We start from the raw sequence: 7,895 nt of genomic DNA, 5'->3' as shown, positions 1-7,895 counted from the left end.
GGATGAAAACCATTGGTCTCAAAACGTCCACAACATTGCCTCATAGGGAAGGCTCATGTGCAGTGCGTCAATCCCCTCACATACACTGCACTATTGAATTCTTTCTTGCATACTTCCCCACGCTTCCAGGATATCTGGACCTTCTTTTTCCAGACGCCTCTTTCGTTCCAGAGCACAAGGATGTCTTATCAACCTTTTTTCCTTCATTCTCATTCAGTATCCACACTTCTATTATTATATATATAATTAATATATATATATATATATATATATATATATATATATATATATTATATATATAGTGTATATGTATATATATATAGTATTAATATATATATATATATATATATAATATATATATATATATATATAATATATAATATATATATACATATATATATATATATATATATATATATATATATATATATATATATATATATATATATGTAATATATATATATATATATATGTATATATATATAATAATATATAATATATATATATATATATGTATATATTGTATATATACGTATTTATATATATTATATAATATATATATATATATATATATATATATATATATATATATATATATTCGAGCTCAGGTCTTTCAGTTGAAAAGACCATACTGGATATATGTATGTGTGTGTGTTTTGCGTATGTGTCCGTGAAATGTGTGATGAGTAAAAAATGTTCTGTTACGACAGAATTCCATCTAAATAAAAAAGGAGCCCGTAAAAATGCTCAAGCTATTTATAACGTTATAAATAAACCATAACAACAGAATAAACTGGAATTTGTCGCGTATAACGATAGCAGCAAATGTCAGTACAAAAGCCCAGATGACAGTTATCCTTGATCTAACAAGACAGGTAAATGGACATCTCAAAGGGCAACATGGGATTCAGATATCATACATAAAATCTTCCTTCAACCAAACACTTAAAGAAGACTAAAGAGAAATTATCAGCAGGGGTGACCTAGTAAAACGGCTAAACCCTGTGGATGGATCTCTTGGTATAAATACTGCCTTTTTTGTAACTTTCTCATCCAATTACCTACCTGAAAAGAGGCATAGCAGTCTCTGAAATATAGTACTTTACTTCCCTATATTTTTACGTTTTTTATGGGCTCTTTTTATTATATATATATAATATATATATATATATATATATATATATATATATATATATATATATATATATATCCTGCCTCCTTTTATCAGATGGAATTCTGTTGTAGCCAACATTTTTAAACCAGTCATACACACACACACACAAAATAAATAATATATATATATATATATATATATATATATATATATATATATATATATTTTATATATATATATATATATAATCTCAGTAATTGGGCGGCTACTTGGAAATCTTAGCTTGATGATGAATAATATGGCCAAGACTAGGAAGAACATTCTTTAATATTACGAGCTTTCGAGGTTTAAAAAAACCTCATCTTCAGGCTTGAAAAAAATGACAAGGATGAAAAATCACTAAAAAATTACATTTAAAATTAATTGTCTGATTAAAAGCTTCCAGTAAAAACATAAAAATAAAACGAAACATCACATACAAACTAAAAATTAAAAATTACGAAAAAAAACTAAAACAAAGCGCAAATCATACAAAAACAGAGATAAAAATAAAAATAATATGAAAGGTAAACAAACTACACTCAAAAATAAAATAGCTAACCGCCACCCACTTTGTGTACCTACTATGAAACTATATGATAGCTAGTTGAATACCGGACGAGTTGTTGTTCAATTCCGGTTTCATTTTCTTAATAAACAGCGACTCTGAAATTAAAAGGTCCAGTCTATTTGAGCAAAAAAGACAGTACTCTAAAATCTAGGTGAGTGAAAAAGGATGGTCCTGTGCTAAACTGTGATCCCTTATGGCAGAAAATGGTGGTTTAGAAAGAGGAAACCTAGTTCTAACGGAAAGACCCCTGTGTTCCAAAATTCTGTGTCTAAGCCAGCGGGAAACTGGATCCCACGTATCGCAGACACACTGCGAACAGGTAACAAGTAACGACACTCGAATTAAGGTCCACAGGAAGAGCAGGCTTCTCCCCTCAAAAGTGATCCAACAGTAAAAGGGGTTAGTAAAAACAAATCTGAAACTAACTTGAGGAAAACTATGCTTAAGTATTTCTTGTAATTTTTTTTCGTACCAAGTAGCTACTATGACCAGGAAAGGCAAATTTTAATATTCTTTACATCTTTACTAGCAGTACTGTACACCCGGTCTGGGACAAAAAATTTCTCATGTAGAAAATTTTTCAGAACTTTGTAAAAGAACAAAATACGGGATAAGAATTTTCGGAAAAATAACTCTACTGCTATCTATTTTCTTCTAACATCAACACCAAGATTTCTCAACTTTCTGCTATGGTTGTAAGCCTAACATCTGTCAATTTCATCAAGACATGGGTCTTCCTCCAGAATTTATTTTTTCCGAAAAATTCTTATCCCGTAATTTGTCTTTTTACAAAGTTCTGAAAAAATTTTCTACATGAGAAATTTTGTCCCAGACCGGTGTACAGTACTGCTAGTAAAGATGTAAAGTATATTAAATTGCCTTTCCTTGGTCATAGTAGCTACTTGGTACGAAAAAAAATTAACAAGAAATACTTAAAGCATAGTTTTTCCTCAAGTTAGTTTCAGATTTGTTTTTACTAACCCTTTTAACTGTAGGATCACTTTTGAGGGAGAAGCCTGCTCTTCCTGTGGGACCTTTTAATTCGAGTGTCGTTTACTTGTTTACCTGTTCGCAGTGTGGTCTGCGATACGTGGGATCCAGTTCCCGCTGGCTTAGACACAGAATTTTGGAACACAGGGGTCTTTCCGTTAGAACTAGGTTTCCTCTTTCTAAACCACCATTTTCTGCCCATAAGGGATCACAGTTTAGCAACAGGACCATCCTTTCACTCGCCTAGATTTTAGAGTACTGTCTTTTTTGCTCAAAATTAGACTGGACCTTTTAATTTCAGAGTCGCTGTTTATTAAGAAAAATGAAACCGGAATTGAACAACAACTCGTCCGGTATTCAACTAGCTATCATATAGTTTTCATAGTAGGTACACAAAGTGGGTCGTTAGCTATTTTATTTTTGAGTGTTAGTTTGTTTACCTTTCATATTATCTTTATTTTTTATCTCTGTTTTTGTATGATTTGCGCTTTTGTTTTTAGGTTTTTTTTTCGTAATTTTTAATTTTAGTTTGTATGTGATGTTCGTTTTTATTTTATGTTTTTACTGAAGCTTTTAAATCAGAACAATTAATTTTAATGTAATTTTTAGTGATTTCTCATCCTTGTCATTTTTTTCAGCCTGGGAAGATGAGGTTTTAAACCTCGAAAGCTCGTAATATTAAAGAATGTTCTTCCTAGTCTTTGGGCACTATTTATTTCATCATCAAGCTATATATATATATATATAGATCGTATGTATGTGTTGCGTATGTGTATAAAATGTTTGTTTGTTTTGCGTGTGTGAGTACGTATGTGTTATTTATGGTTTTGGGGTAGCTCCCTTCGTGTTTGGCCCTTCCAGCAATTTCAGCAAAGAGAAAAAAAATTGTTGGGACAGCCAGCAGCAGTGGCGGCCGAGAATCCCAGTGCAACAAATATATCCAGAAAGATTCCCGTACTCTCTTCCTTTGTTTACTTTAACCACTTCCCTTTCCTGCAACTTATCCCCCAATTTTTCATTCCCAAATGTACCCGCTCTCAATAATATATAACCGCGATGAGTTCTTTATGTTGGCTTCGGTGAAAGAGAGACGCTTGGGTTATTGCTGGTTAATGGGAAGTTTACTAGTCAGCTTTCGACGATACATCGTGAAGTGATTTGCATCCCAAACCAGGATTCTTCTTATATGCCGTAAAGACGTCCTAATGTGTCAAATGAGCAATGGAAGACGCCCTTTTCCGCCTTGATTAAAACTACCTGAACGCGACCAGTTATCACCCGTTTTTTGTTATTCCTTTCGGAAAGAGGAAAGTGTAGTACTATATCCTCCCAGCCATTGGTCCTTTCCTCGACCTGCGTCTCGCACGATCTTTGATTTTACCACTTGGTCCCTGAGGGATCTCTTCCCCTTTTGCGTTTCCCCTCGCCATATCCTTCCAAGAGTAAGAGAAAAACATACTGGAGTTGTTACCCCTTAGAGCCTTTAGGCAGATGAGAAAAGGACATAAAAACGAGTACTTTACTCTATATCAGATCCATCTCTGGGCTCCGTTTCCTTCTGTTTTCTTTTTCCTTCCTGCCCTCTCGCTTCATTCCGTTTTCTATGTCGGCCTTAAAAGAGGGTAAACTTTTATATTACGAGGCGATACGTGTTTCTTTGGTACCTTTCTTTTCCCAAGGGGCACAGAGCAGTGACTCGGTAAGGGTGAATCTGAGTGTAACCCTGCCTTCATTATGTAAAAATAAACTGGAACTTGGACAAACACATAAAAACAGATGTGCTTACTATTTCAATCACTTATTGTGATCAAGAGATCCATTCTTGGCATCTTAGACATTTTAACGCTTTAACTTTTGCTGGTCACCATAAAATAGGACCCTTGCTGGTTAAAGACAACATTGAAATAAAAACTAACCACCCATCCATGTAAGGCTAGGGCAACTGTAAAGAATCTCTCTCTCTCTCTCAGTGGAGTGATGGTTATTTGACATAACTTGCTATTAATTCCTAACCTAGCACTGGAGCATAGCTAAAATAGAATTTATATTAATTTTGCTCTAATCCTACCAGTCTTCAATACGAGCAATTCAGACCGAAATCTGCAAACCTGCTTTCAAGGCTTCATTACTTTCCATTTTGGTGAATCATTTATTACCCTTATGCATATTGTAGGCTATGACGAAGAGATGCGTGTTCTGAGGATATAAGGTAAAATAAGATCCTATTTTTGTGATTAAACTTCGATATGTTGTTAAATACTTATAAAAGCCCGAAGCTTTTAAGAGAATTCTAACTGTTCTCCTCATAAAACTTAAACGATTGATGTAGATTTGATAAGGAAAATGATTTTATTTATTCCCGTAAGTTTCGCCATATCTCTTGAATATTCCTCTCTGATAATTATTATTATAATTTCGAAAGAAGACGAAGTAAACTGGACAAAATTCAGCTTACAATCAAGAAGAAAGAAATCTTGTTGCAACGGATAGACATTCATCTCCCAAAAAAACAAGCCTATTTTTATCTAGGTCTTCACCAGATAATTGAAGAAATTATTATGTTATATCATGCACCCTTATCTTCTTAACCTTTTGCTCAACCCAATTGACAGTTCACTATTTTCGTCCTTCCTTCGTTTGCTCCCAAAGTCATGTTTCTCCCAGTCACAATTTTTTTTCTCACTCGCTTCTGTAACTTGAAGCCATATATGCCCCCTCTGCCATCAGATGTGCTTTTGACTGAGGTTCAGTCATTCGCCTCTCTTTTAACTTTTCCTCACGAATCCTTCTCTCTCTCTCTCTCTCTCTCTCTCTCTCTCTCTCTCTCTCGTATATATATGTATATATATATAGTAATATTTATATATATGTTGTGTGTGTGTGTATTTGTGTGTGTGATATATATATATATATAGTATATATATATATATTAGTATATATATATATATATATATATATATATATATATATATATATATATATATATAATAACATACATATATATATATATATATATATATATATATAGTATATATATATATATATATATATATATAGATATATATATATACGTATGTATAATATATAAATATTTATATATATATATATAATATATAAATATATATTATAATATATATATATATATATAATTATTATATTATATATATATATATATATATATATATATACATATATATATATATATATATATATATTATCATATATATATATATATATATATATATATAATAAATTATACTTAAAAAATAGTACAAATATATATAAATTTATATATACATATATATATCATAAATATAATACATAGTATATATATACATATATATATATATAAGTGTGAGAGTACGATTTGGGTAATACCTCTTTACCCACCGCTAAATCAGAAGAATGCGTTCCTGATTTAATGCGTTCGAACGAAATCAGGATGAATGATGAGGTAATCTCGTGAGTTCAGCATGGAAAAGAAATTTATAAATTGCCTTATTTATGAAGCCATAAATACCGTTTTCCTCCTTTTGTTAAAAGCTTTCGGGCATAGGAATCTATTATTTAAAGGATCGCGGAGTGAGTCTTTCTTAGTGTATGATTAAGCGAAGATATGAATGAATATTGTAAAGAAAACGTCGAACATATTCAAAAAAAAAATAGTCTACAGAAAATATATACTTTCTTTCGGTTTGATTGCTATAATACAATTGAGCATGATTGTTTTCTGAAAAGAAAACTATTGAGATAGTTTTTTTTTTTTTTGTCTGTCCGTCCGCCCTCAGATCTTAAACCTACCGAGGCTAGAGGGCTGCAAATTGGTATGTTGATCATCCATCCTCCAGTCATCAAGCATGCCATATTGCAGACCTCTAACCACAGTAGTTTTTTATTTTATTATATGTTAAATTTAGCCATGATCGTGCATCTGGCACCGCTACAGGTCCCATCAACACAGGCCACCACCGGGCTGAGGTTGAAAGTTTCATGGGCCGCGGCTGAGAGTTTAGTGGACCGTAGCTGAGAGTTTCATATAGCATTATACATTATACAGAAAACTCGATTGCGCCGAAGAAACTTCAGCGCATTTTTATACTTGTTTTTATTTGTATATGTTTGTAGAGGTAGAGAAAATAGTGTCTGAAATTCCAGTTATTCTGACTGAATAGCAATCTTCTACTTATAAAATATGTTTAGATAATTATTATTTTTGTGAATTTCATATCACCTGTAATGGACACATACACATGCAATCCATAAAACACATCTTGCTTCGATCACACTCCGAATGCTTTCAGTGAAGGGACATAAAAGGTATTTATTATAGCTTGATGAATTACGGATATACATTCCAGGATATATATTGTATTTGCACTGAAGGTTTTAGAGAGATATGAGCTAGGGTAATATCAGGAGATTAATGTAAATAATTTAGGCTACTGGTATATAAATGTAGATATGGATATATATATATCATATATATATATATATATATATATATATATGTCCATATCTACCATTTATATACCAGTAGCCTGGTATATAAATGTATATATATATTATCAATAAGACGTTTCCCCTTCAAAACGGGTCGGGGTAGGGTTGGAAGGCCCAGTTCCCAAGTCAAGAAAGGCATATGTCCACTGCCACATTGGAGCAGTATTGTGAATTTTGTATAACGATGCACGGTTCACCAATATGATATCGATACATTACTAGCATGTATTATATTATAAACAACTGACACTTGTGCGTGAGTTCTTATTTTCGCTTACTCGGGGAGGAAGCCTACAAAATAATTTCTTGTTGTTGTTGTTGAGGTGGTAGGAAAGGTCTTTGGAAAAGCCTAAAAAGGTCTAGAAAAGGTGTTTTGCGTTAAGTTAAATATACAGGAATTTTAGGATAGGATATTTATGATTTATTTATTAGAAGGAAAATATAAAAAAATATATATAATGTGCATGTTAAACAGTACAGAAAAATTATTTCTAATAAAGTATTAGGTATTTATTTTAATTTTCGTCGGCGAAACAAGACTCTATGACCACAGATTTTAGCATGATTTAATTTACGTCACAAGTTAAGGAATTTAATATTTACAACTTATGCGTGAGAGGAAAATCTTGCACGAGTCACGAATAAGCAGAAGGTCGGATCATGCCTCGTTTAATTAATCAG

Source organism: Macrobrachium nipponense, chromosome 14, assembly GCF_015104395.2.
Source record: "Macrobrachium nipponense isolate FS-2020 chromosome 14, ASM1510439v2, whole genome shotgun sequence".
In the NCBI taxonomy this organism is placed as follows: Eukaryota; Metazoa; Arthropoda; class Malacostraca; order Decapoda; family Palaemonidae; genus Macrobrachium; species Macrobrachium nipponense.
This window is presented reverse-complemented; position numbering follows the sequence as displayed.